This window comes from Epinephelus fuscoguttatus, linkage group LG4, assembly GCF_011397635.1.
Source record: "Epinephelus fuscoguttatus linkage group LG4, E.fuscoguttatus.final_Chr_v1".
Lineage (NCBI taxonomy): Eukaryota > Metazoa > Chordata > Actinopteri > Perciformes > Serranidae > Epinephelus > Epinephelus fuscoguttatus.
Window position 1 is genome coordinate 26,461,528 of NC_064755.1, and position 12,412 is coordinate 26,473,939.

Genomic DNA, 12,412 nt, shown 5'->3' on the forward strand with positions numbered 1-12,412 from the left:
GAGTGCACAAGCCTGCCCTGGTGTTCACCAGTGAAGCTGTTAGCCACAAGTAGACCTATAGTCTGCCACGCCTTCTTCCTGTCTACTTCCCTAAAATCCATTTTTTGCTGACAGCACAGTACAGAGGGACCACTCCCATAAACATATAACAACATCACTGTTATCCTCGTAAGTCGCAGCCCTCAGGAAGTCCTATAGCTCAACAGTGCAGCCTATTTACCCTTCACCACATTCTGGCCCCTCTTGAGCTGCAGACATTGTAAACATCCTCTTTCTGACACTGGTGGACTCTGCTGCGTCTTGTGACCAACAAGGGGCTTCCCCCTTTACCTATAAAAATCCTCTATCATTTACACATATGTCACTGACATCTGCTCAAAACAGGTTTGAAGAACAGAATTATTATTTAGAGAAGCAGAACCCATGTCATATTTAGCCTAAGAAGTGTTAAGAGCTCAGCTAGAGTTATTCCCAGAGTTTATCCTTACATCTTCAGTCACAAGGTGAGATAGCTAGAAGATAAGATTTTATTGTCACACAAACTGAAATTGAGCAAACAGTGACAGAAGTGCACATGTAGTGTATGTAAAGATAAACACGTGCAGAATGTGCAAAAAAGCAACAGGGTAGTGAGAGTAAGACCGGATGTAGCTGTGATGTTTTTAAAATAACCCAAACTATTATATAACATGTACAGTTTGAACGAATGCAGCTATGATATATCAGTAATGTGTGTCGGCAAGTAATATATACTGTGTGAAAGAAAACAGTGTGTGGTAGAACAAGTATTCCAAACATTTACTTGGTAGTAGAAGTCCAACAATCTGAAAATAGTCCACTACAAATAAAAGTCCAGCATTCAAAATCCCACGGAAATGTCCAGCGTGTAGGATCTAGAGGCAGCTATCAGTAGAAATCGGATATAATATTCTATGGTTATGGTATAACTATGGTTTAATGACTTTATAATCACCTGAAATAATTGTGTTTTTGTTACCTGCACAGGTTACTTTCATTTATTGACAACCATACCTACAGAATTCACATCACACAGCTGGCTTGATTTAGAATCTGTTTAGTTGCTCTTAACCTTACATTGTTTAATTCAAGAGTGCATATTCTTGCATTGTGGGGTTACACAGGCAAATTGTCTGATATTAATCATCTGTTTCTTTGTTTCTGAGCAACTGCGGTTGTTTGGGGAGGTCCCTTCCTGGTGGCGCAAAATGGCTGAGGGCTGAGGACTCTTAAATCCTGGAGCCAACTTATTGAATCAAACCATGTGCTGCCATGTCATGGGGGGCATTTGGGTTTAGCTAGTTTTGCTCTGAGTTTTTCCTTATCTGCTGTGAGGGTCCAAAGGACAGAGGGATGTCGTATGCTGTAAAGCCCTCTGAGGCAAATTGTGATTTGCGATATTGGGCTTTATAACTAAAATTGAAACTGAATAGTTGCCGTGCATTTTAGTAACCCCTTGTGTATTATACTCCCTCATGCATTATCTTGACAGGTCAGTTTGTTCAGTTATCACAATGTTTAGTTATTATATTGAGTATAGTTATTATGTTATGTTGACCTCTTTTATAGGCCTAATTTTTCATTTCTTGGTTTGTATTTTTTTTTAATGCATTCTTTTGGTAAATAAAAACCCACGATTTTGCAAACAACTCCTGTGTCCTTGTTGCCTCACTGCTAAGTCCCTAATATGATGGCTGAATTCAAATGTCCGCCCTCTGGACTTGCGGACTGAGCATTCGCGGCCTTCAGTTTGGACGAGTTACATACACAAGTTTTTTTAGTTGGCTATTGGAAAAGACAAAAACAAAAAAACTACCACATCACATGTGTTGTGGGCAATTAACACAAGAACGGCCATGACGGTCATTTTGACAGTTTTCATATTTATACGTCATAGAACTCTGTTGAATTAAAAGTTGCAGTGCTGCTGGTTAAAATGTCATTTAAGCAAATTTTCATACAGTGACACAACCTATGCTGTGAGTGAGTACCAAGATTAGATTAGATTGTGAGGTCAGAGTTAAAAGGGGTGAAGTATAGGGTGTAAGAACCCTATATTTAGCAGAGGCTGCAGATTTCAACTAACTGAGACTCCTCCTGTGTGGCAAAATTTGAAAACGCCACTGGCCCCATCTAGAGTCAATGTTTGATTTGTCCGCTCTGGGCTACTGTAGAAACAACATGGTGTACTCTGAGGAAGAGGACCCGCTCCGTATGTAGATAGCATTTCATTCTAGGGTAACGAAAACACAATGTCTCTTAGTTTCAGGTTTACATCACCTGTATTCCATTAGTAGCAGTATTAAATCCTACACACTGGACCTTTAAAACAAAACATGCCATGAAAAAATCTGAAATATTACATTTAATCAAACACAGGAAATACCGATTCTATCCTTATAAGACATCAGCATGCAGAAATGTGGATAATATATGTGGAGTGTAACTGAAAAAGTAGACATAAGTCCCTTCCTTTATTCATGTCATATGTGCCCAACCAATATAAAGTAGAGTATTTGAAAACAACACACACATTTGCATTAGTTTTCTTTCTTTCTTCTGTTAGACTGTCTTTGAGTGATGTTTATGACTTTGTTCCAGACCTTTTTAATATATCCTTCGGATTAAGACATACAAATCAAGTTTTTACTGTGTCACGCTTAATAACTGGTTATTATGTGGGGAGCACAAGGTGCTGCCATGAAAATGCAGAGAGTAGAGGGAACATGTTCTAACATGACCCACTCATAACAAACCACTAACGACCATTTCCTGCCCTTAAGTTCAGGCAGTGCGTCTGGTCTGTTGAGTGAGACGAAATGTCAGCGCTCACACAGCATCCCTGTGTGTTGTTATCTCCCTGTACACATGTAACGTAGTGTTTTTTTAATCTACTTGTCCAACTGCGTGCATGTTATTATCAGTTGTGTGTGTTTGCCTTCCTCTGCAGCACTGAGGGACCGAACACACCTGAAGCACCAAGGTCTCAGGTGAGGGTGTTGTCTGTTTCCTTAGCAACCGGGGGAGAAACACTGGCTGCTCACTCAGTCACAAACACTCAACTTTTATTGTTTTGTTACTGTAGGTCACAGCTGATCACCTTGATAAAAACCGGTGCACACGCAAACAAAGGAAGACGTAAACGCTTTTGTTTGGTGTTTTTTTCACCCGCAGCTTCCTGCTGCACTCGTGTTCCCTGCATTTAAATGTTTGGGTTTCCTTGCCAGAGGTGGTGCCTGTAAGCACTCGGCAGGTTCACAGGAACAAAGAAAGACTTCCACATCACAGTTGACGCGCAACAAAGTGAAACATGTCTTCCTCTTAAAACGGTGCCTCCTTCACATGTGTCACATGTGGAAGTCGTTTCACCCTAACCTGCTTTCCAGCTGTTGGCTGCACCCCATCTGGCTTACGTGACGACATTAGTCACACAAAACGTTTACAAATTGTCAAATGAAACAACTGAAGGTAAATTGAGCTTGATGAGGCAAAGCAGGAGGCTCGAAATAGAAAACTAGTGCAGGCCTTCTGTTTGTGTTGAGTATGCAGATTTGTGCTAGTGGTTCTGGCTGTACTAGTGGATGTGACATACAGACGACCTCTGAGAAAACCTGATAGCATTAAAGCACAAAGTGTTTCTTACAACCACTCTGACCACATGGTCACAGATAATGCACAACGTCCACAGCCCATACAAGAGCTCAGAGCGCCCTCTTGTGGTTGAAGTTGGGAATTACCTGCTCAGAGGTCATCTGAGCTCACAGAGATTTGTTTCAAACAGTCAGGGGTTTGTGGTACATTGTGTACTGCAGGCTGATATACTGCTGCTGTTAATCTTTGCAGAGACTATATTCAAATTAAATAAAGCTGTCACATTAATATTAACTAATGAATTAAAAGAAACATGCTCGTTATTAAAATAGAATGATTTAAATAATTTTATATAATTTTCTAACACACATTTGGGCACCAGGGAGATCTGTTCCTGAGTACTGACTGGAAGGCAATAACCTAAGACTGCTCAATGATGGGTTCGTGTGAGGTCGGATTTACTTTAAATATTAACTGCTGCCTGTGAGGAGAGATTATGTCAACATCCTGTTGTAATTTTTGTGGTTTCCAGTATCTCCTGCTCTGTGCTACGAATTAGACAATGTGTCAACAGTGAGCTCTGCAGCAAATGTCAGCAGTGTAAAAACAACGTAATAAAAACTACCAACCACACTGCAGCAATATAAAAACTGTGACTCCTCAGATTAAAATGAGATGTGTTGTACTTTCTTGTCCCTATTCTTGGGTTCAGCATCACTGCATTGCAGACTGCTCCTCTCCAGACATGCTTAGCATCCTTACAATAGCTAAATTGTTGCATACATGGCGATACATGTTTTTTGGTCGCATACAAATCAATATTTCTCCTTGCTCCAGCTCCATGTGGTGCTCTACCTTCTCCTGCAGACAAATAATCTCCTCCACTGACACATGCAAAGCCCCCAACAGATGATAAAGCTCATTTGTGTCTGCTTACTAGGAGAAATTACGCATTATCCATTCTTAGAGGCATACAAACACCTGGACACATGGCTGCAATGGAGTGTAGGAAAAAAAATCATTCATGGACAAGACTCTCTGCCAAGTTTGAGATAAAGACCGCTGGAAATGATCCAACTTTATGCACCGAGCAAATAAGGTAACGCTTTAACTTACTCATGTTGATGACAGCAGAGTGGATACTCATTGATTTCATACTGTGAATTAGTAGAATAGTTATCTCTATGTTGCAGTTACACATGCTTCTGTTGCAGTTTAATTGACGTGTTTCTGTGAGCTTGCATTTTGGTACAGGAGGATGTTGTTTATGCTCATAAACCTCACCATCCCACAGGTGGGTCAGCCATTAAACGCTCATGCTGTGCAGCCAAACGTTACTCACATCCACAGAACTTTATTTTTAATTATAATGGAGATCCAAAAGTTTGTAAAGATGCAAAATGTAGCTTGTTAACCTTAAAGCTACTTAAGGGGGAAATGAAAGGGAGAACTCAGTGCCTGGGGTTGCAAAGGAAATATCTGATTTTAAAAAAGGCTCATTGTGCTCAGTTTCTACTACATGCTGCCATGATAAATCTGAATATTGCTATGGGAAATGTGGGTATTGCTGTAATTTAGACAAGGCCAGCGTGGGGATCAACCTCAAACATATTATTTTCCCCTCTTATAACAATTCCACTTCATATCCAGCAGAGGGAGTTGCTGGATATGTAATTTTTCTGGGCTAAAACTTGAATATTTTTCTGTATATTTCTCTATCTTTATCTGCAGCTCAGTTACTTTTTGTTTGGTTCAAATAAAAAGCCAAATCTACCTTTTAAAAAATAGACTTTGTTTTCTTTTTATTTATGCAACATCCTGTAACATATCTGCAAAAGTAGCAGATATTTTAGATCTTAGATTTAGAAGTTGAGGCACTTAAATGTTACATTTTCTGTCCAGCTAAACATTTATAATGTCATAATGACATTGCGTAACAGGATCCAACTTTTCTGGAAGTGATGAATTCAGCCTTAAAGTAATACAACTCATTAATGCTCATATCCCAAGCGAGGTTCATGAATTGCAAAAAAAAAAAATTTGCTCTTATTCATCAGGGGCAGGCCAAATGCAACGTGGCATTAAGCCTTAATAGTTTTATTTTGCCTCATGTTTGCTGGTATTATATAAGAGGTCAAATTCTTAACAATACTTAACATGAAGCGGCTCTAAATCTGTGTTGTGAGACTACTTTATGTGGAACACAACAGCATGTTAAATGTTGCAACCAAATGGGACCAGGAGATTAAATCCAACATGCTTTATATTCTGCTGTATTTTAATGGTAACTGTAAAAGCCATGGGGCAGTAAGGCTTTTTGTGCATATAATAAAGATCTTTCTGAAGGAGTTTGACGACATTGAAGACAGGTGTGTAGTTTGAAATAATTGGTGAGAATATTCCTGGTGTGTTTCTCCCAGAGAGGTGACTTCCAGCACATTCATTCTGGCTCTTGCCTCTGCACCCCCCTCTGTATCTGCGCATACCTTTGTGTGTGCACCCTGATGGGACACTCCTGTCTTCCCTGTCAGACACACTCAGCCTCATCTGGTGGGACAACCTTTGGCTTTCCGCCGGCTAACTTTAGCCTCACAGCTTGCATCGTCTCTCTAAGCCTGTTTTGGGGTTGTGGTGTGCCAAAGTAGATTTACCTTCAATAACCATTTATTAAATCTCTATCCATTAGACTCTGAGGCTTCGTAAGAGCTGGCTGCATTAAGCCTGATTATGGGATGCCCAGCAGAGGAAAAGGGTCTATGTGTCAAGTGTGTCATCGAGTGATTTATATCCCTGGCTGGGATCTCTGTCTTGTCAGTCGGGAGTAAGCTGCAGAGAGGAGAGAGAAGAGCCGAATCCTGTAATGATGTGACACTTAGATCGTTTTTTTTTTTTTTTTTTTTTTAATTTAAGTGTGAGTCCAGAGGTTGTTGTCATGCCCTGGTTCTGTAGCGGGTATCTAGGGTTTCTGTCTGTTGCTGATGTTGATGTTGATGTTGGTGCTGAACCCTGACCTGTCGCCATCCTCGAAGGATCCTTTTCTGAATCCATTCGACTTGAATTCTAAGTTTTCAACATGGACACCAAGGGCCCGAGTGCCACCTTTAAACGGTCCTCCCTCAAACGCACCACATCTGGCTCGCAGAAGGTAAGATGAGTCATATTCAACAGGTGCATCTGAATTACCCTAATGAGTCGGATCTGATCTGTGAACTGTTTGTGTGTGTGTGTATGTTGTGAAAAATATTTTTATGTTGAAATATGTTTGTGGCGTTCACCTGAAAGTAAATGTTCTGTAAAAGTTGCCTCCAAATGAGCAACAGCTGCACTTTATCTTATTTTTTTGTGTTAACTTTTTGCAACCAGAAACCAAACAGCTACTCTGACATAGAATTGTGTTGCACACCATGTCACATCCAACCATCACTATGAGCTGTCCACAGTAGTTCTTGACCAATCATTTCAGAGCTCCCATGTCCAGCATAACGACATGCACCATTCAGGACCGCTGGTCTTACACTGGTGCGCACATGGTCTGCACTCCCAGCCTCACAAACTTGCTGTTAAGTGGTGTTTCAAGCTCACTCCAGTGCTGCAGTTTAATCCTTCATAATGGCCCAGTATGGACAAAAATGTCCACGACAGATTAAGGCCCTTTATATCATTCTAAAGTCTGCTTTCATGTGATTAACACACTCCTGCTAACATGTCCTTGAAAGCAAGGAAGATGCAATTTTTATATGCATCCATGCTTCTGCTCCCAATCCAGCGAGCAGTGCATGCTGGGATTAGAGCACGCACACTCATAGAAACTTGTGTTGCTTTTGTGGAGGCACGGAGGACACAGAGCAGGGGCACTTTCTTATTTTAGTAGTTTGAAATGAATGATTTCTAAAAGTTTAAAAGACTCTAGTTTTCCAGAAGGAAAATTAAAAATGGAAAATAAACTGAAATACACTTAAAAAAAACACACTTAAGTTTATCTTTTGTAGAGTACATATAGTCCACACACTAAAAAACAATCCACTGAGTCAACTTAAACAAATCAATGGAGCAATTTGCATGCATCTTTTTAAGTAGTTCCAACTCAATTATTTTATAATACGTCAAATTTAATTAGTCTAGTACAACCAACTTGATTTGATTTGACCTCAAAAAGCTTACGTTGAACCAACTTAATATTTGTCCAAAGTTGTGTTCATATGTAGTGGTCAACTGTTTGATATTCCAACTTATTTATTTTAATCCCATTCAATTTAAAAAAGGTCAAAAATGTTTCTGATTTTGATTAATTCTTAAAATAAGCTGTCAACCAACTAATGTTGCTGAAGAACTTCTTTATTTTAAGCATTATTCACTCACCCCAACATGATTTGCTTTGACCACAAAAAGCTTAAGTCGAACCAACTTAATATTCGTCCAAAAGTTGTGTTGATATTTAGTAGTTAACTATTTTATCTAAGATATGCCAACTGATTTATTTTAATTCCATTCAACTTAAAAAAAGGTCAAAAATGTTTCTGATTTTGACTAATTTTTTAAATAAGCTGTCAACTGACTACAACAGTTGCTGAAGAACTTCTTTATTTTAAGCATTATTCACTAACCCATGAATCATTTTTTCGAGTGCATTTCCATAAGAAACATCCCAATTTTCCAGTCAATATGCCTTTTTTTAAACGCTGAGGAAATTCGTTCGCCATGAGGCTAAATCAGCCCGACCCCTTACGTGTATATATCAACAACACATCTGACACTGACATCATTAAAAGAATTTAGTGTGATGGATTTCTATAAATTACAGCAGCCATCATTTGGTAAGATTAATATACTTTGTATAATCCACAGCCTTTTTATATAAGGTTTATACTCTGTGAAGCAATCAGCAATGTCATAGCTCTCAGCTGCACTTCTAATGAGATCCGATATGTTGCTAAATATAAACTCATTGGCTGCACAGAGCGGGCCGCTGAGAGATAATGTCGTCCCTTTTTTTCTTTTCTGATCATGCATTTGTCATGTTGTTACTATAGTCTTTTAATCATGGATTTATCTGCTTTGCTGAAATGATAGGCGTGTACTTCATAATTTAACAGTGGGTCATATGAAGAAGGATTTATTTTTTTTTATCCATGGTATAGCACAGCAGAGATAGAGTAAAGGCGGTGTCTCTTTGAATCTGGGCGGATGACATGTGATTAGAAATGAGAGTAAAAGTCTCGCTTGTCCTCCAACAGAGAGCACATTCAGTTAAATGTGCTCACATGATTTCACCTTGTTGCCATGAATGAACTATTAACTGGTCTATCTACAGATAATATGTTCTGCCTCTGCTGACCTTTTACCTCTTTTACTGAAAATGTGTAGCTTAAGGCTCAAAAGTTAAAAAAGAAATGATCTGAAAGCATCTGTCGCCTGATGGGTTTGAATAAATATGACTTTTGTGCTCAGACCCTTGATACAAATATGGGGAAAAAAAAAAGGCAACAAATCAATTCAAATGTGTTAAACAAATGCTGCAATTTTCGCTCTCTGGGTTGGCTAGATCATATGACTGTGTGATGTAAGTGTCAGGCTCTGGTCAGGTGAGGGGGCCAGAAATCCTGAAAAAGCTTTAAGGCTCGGGGTCAGGGGCTGGACTACAGCAGACCCTCTATGTGTGAAAGTTCTCAAAGCGTCTAAAAAAATTAAAGTTAAATCAGTATGATCTCCAAATGTTGCAGCATTTTGCTTCATTTATATTTGTACAGCTCATGTTAACGCAGCAGAATCAGATGCACAATCAAAACAACTCCAACACACATTATATGACTGAAAAGCAGCAGGGAAAAGAAAAACCTTATTTTGTTTGCCTCTTTCTCAACACATGAATAAACCAAAGAAACCAATACATACAGTGAAAAGGTACCTTCAACTAAGGAGACAGATTCTACCTTACAACCTCACATAAAGTCCAATTATTCTTTATTTACACATTTTCTTGAACTGAAAAATATTAATACAACCATTTAAATAATCCTGTTGAGAATTCCACAGTTTGACACCAACCATTAAAGTACGCATCTGCTCTTTAATGTAGTCTGTGCATACTAGTCCTTGTGATAAAAACAACCAACTTTTTGGACATTTTTCTGGTTATACTCTGCTTTCTCTGTAATAAAATTAAGTTAAATCAGTTCCTTGTCACTTCAGTACACATTTAGCTTATTTAAAATCTGAATTAAACCAAATGTGTTTTATTAAATATGATCAAAGCAAAGGGAAACTGCCTTAAAGATTTAAATGTCATGGAAATTCTTAAAATTACATGTTAAAACAAGGTGATATGTTTGCAACTTGTTGGCCATAAGTTGACACACTATATTTATGCTGCATTCAAGTTCATATCTGTTAATTGGTGCAGACATGTCCGTCTCAGTATTTAGAACATGTGCATCTGTTTGCCCCCATTTTCTGCATAAAATAAAACAATTATTTGCTCAGGTCTATAGTGTTTTTTTTTAGCAGTAGATGGTGGATAAAAATGTACCAGAATGTAGGAAATGAAGGGTATGATGCTCAAAATTTTCTGACAGAAGACCCAAAACCCCCCTATTAGATATGTGCCCCACCCCTCAATACTGAAATAAAACTTACGCCCTTGCATGCATGGTAAATACAGTGATATATTTGCTTCTTATTGGCCATAAGTTGGCAACAAGAAGCAAACTCAAGTTCATATCTCTTCTTGAGTGTTCCAAAGGGTATAACTATTTTTTCTTTAATATATGGTATTTAAGGCAAACATTTACAAAGAACAGTCAAAAATTTGAGAAGTGTGTGCGGCCCGCTGTCATACCTTATAAAAAGGTAAGAGAGAATTTCCCTTAAGTTTTTATTTTTATTCTGATTGCCTGATTTTTAGTAAAAATTAATTTGCTCTCTTTTTATAGCCAGACTTTCCTTTGGGGAAAACCAGCCACTTTAAAACATGTCTTATGACTCCCTTGACTCTTGGGGGATAATCAGCGACATGTTGGACTCATGTGATGGCTAACTGGATTTTCAAACCCAGCAGGAACAATGAGTGCATTTACAAACAGGGGGCTGTCTGAAAACAGTTTGCTTCACAGTTAATGCAAATTTGCCTATCCAGAGCCTATAACTCGAGTGTGTCGCCTCGTCCAAATATCTTTCCCCCTCCAGTGAAACTATGTAAAAGGCAGCTTTTTATTCAGTCCACGTGGGCTCGACCATGAGTCTGGAATATTTTTTTAGACAGTAAAAGGAGTCTGCGCGGGCTTCCTTCCTGTCACACTGCATCAAGCTCTAACCACATCGCCATTCAATACCAAAGCCGAGCAATTAGTTGCTTTTATCTTCAACCCTGGTGACATTCCATTACGACCCCCAAATCCTTTCTGATCCATTTCACTTGTGCTGATGAGGCTTTTGTTGTGTCAAGTCCGTCGTTACTACAATATTTAGAATAAATCACACATATAGTTTTGACTCAACCTCGTGAAGCCGCCTGCTGTAAACAATCATGTGTTCGAAATGCACTGAAACTGACCGGGTCAGATGTCAGCGTACAGAAATACAGCCGTCGTTATACCTTTTCCTTATGACTGTGGGGAGCTGTGTAATTGTGGCAGCGCTGGAACAAATTTGCTGTGATGTGGTTGCTCACTAAGCTGTGGGTCAGGAGACCAGGACCATGTGATTGCAGTGCAGAAAGGCAGGAATGTATGGCATATATCTTGACACAAATACTGTCTGTGACAGAAGAGATAATCAGGATAGAGTACTGTGTTTGAGGGAAATTTTGAGTAAACCATCACTGCATCGGGACTGCTAATAAAAAAAGAGGTCAAAAATATAATGTATACCTCCTCAACAATTGTCTTTTGTTTTCAACGACCACTTCCTGAGAAAATTCTGCATGTTGGATTGAAAGCTGTTTATTGTTCCGAGGCTTGTCTTAAGTCCCGTTAATTTGCTCGGTGTGACACAATCTTGATCCCGCAGTATCTAATTCTTCAAGGTTTTTCTTGTTAAGGGCTCAAAGGCAGCTCTTAACGAGGCAGCTGGTCGCTGACTGGATTTTGGTTTTAATTGCTGTAGTTAATGAGTTTAAGTAAGCTGAAATAACTGCGACATGCTCACCAAACCCTTGTGGAAATGCGCTTTGTTTTCTTCGGCTATAATTAACAGAGGCCCACGTGCGTTTTTTACCGGAGCAGGACCGAAAAGGGGGAAGTTGGGGTGGGAGTGGGGGGGGTGTTAGGCTTCTCTTTCTCTGTCTTTCTGAGTCATCAACCACCAACCTCCCTTGTCTTTTTCACTCTGAGTTACAGTCAGGCTCAAACTGCTCACTTCAACCATAAAAGGAGAGCTTATTAAACCATTTCACATGAGGAAGGTTTTAAATGGACGTCTACAACTTTGTGCTTGTTAACTCCATCTCAGCTTCGAGCTCACCTAATGCCTTCCTCAAGTTAATAAAGCATGCATCTGAAAGCCCTTAATAACTTTAAATAGATTTAATTGAATTGTGTCATGAAATCCAGCGTGTACAATAAGCAGGATTTATTTAAAACATACTGAAATAGGTCAGATTTGACTTTTCCCCATCCATAAAGAAGCATATTGATATTCTGTTGGATGTCAGACAGCAGCCAGTGGGCTAAATGTGATGTTTTTAAACAGTGACACCCTCTTTCAGCCTGCCACTATGCAAAATCATTATAGTTTTTAAATGCAAATCCACTTAACACCAGCAAAAATGAAAAATCCAGCTCAAGAGAATGCTGAATAGCTGGTCTGC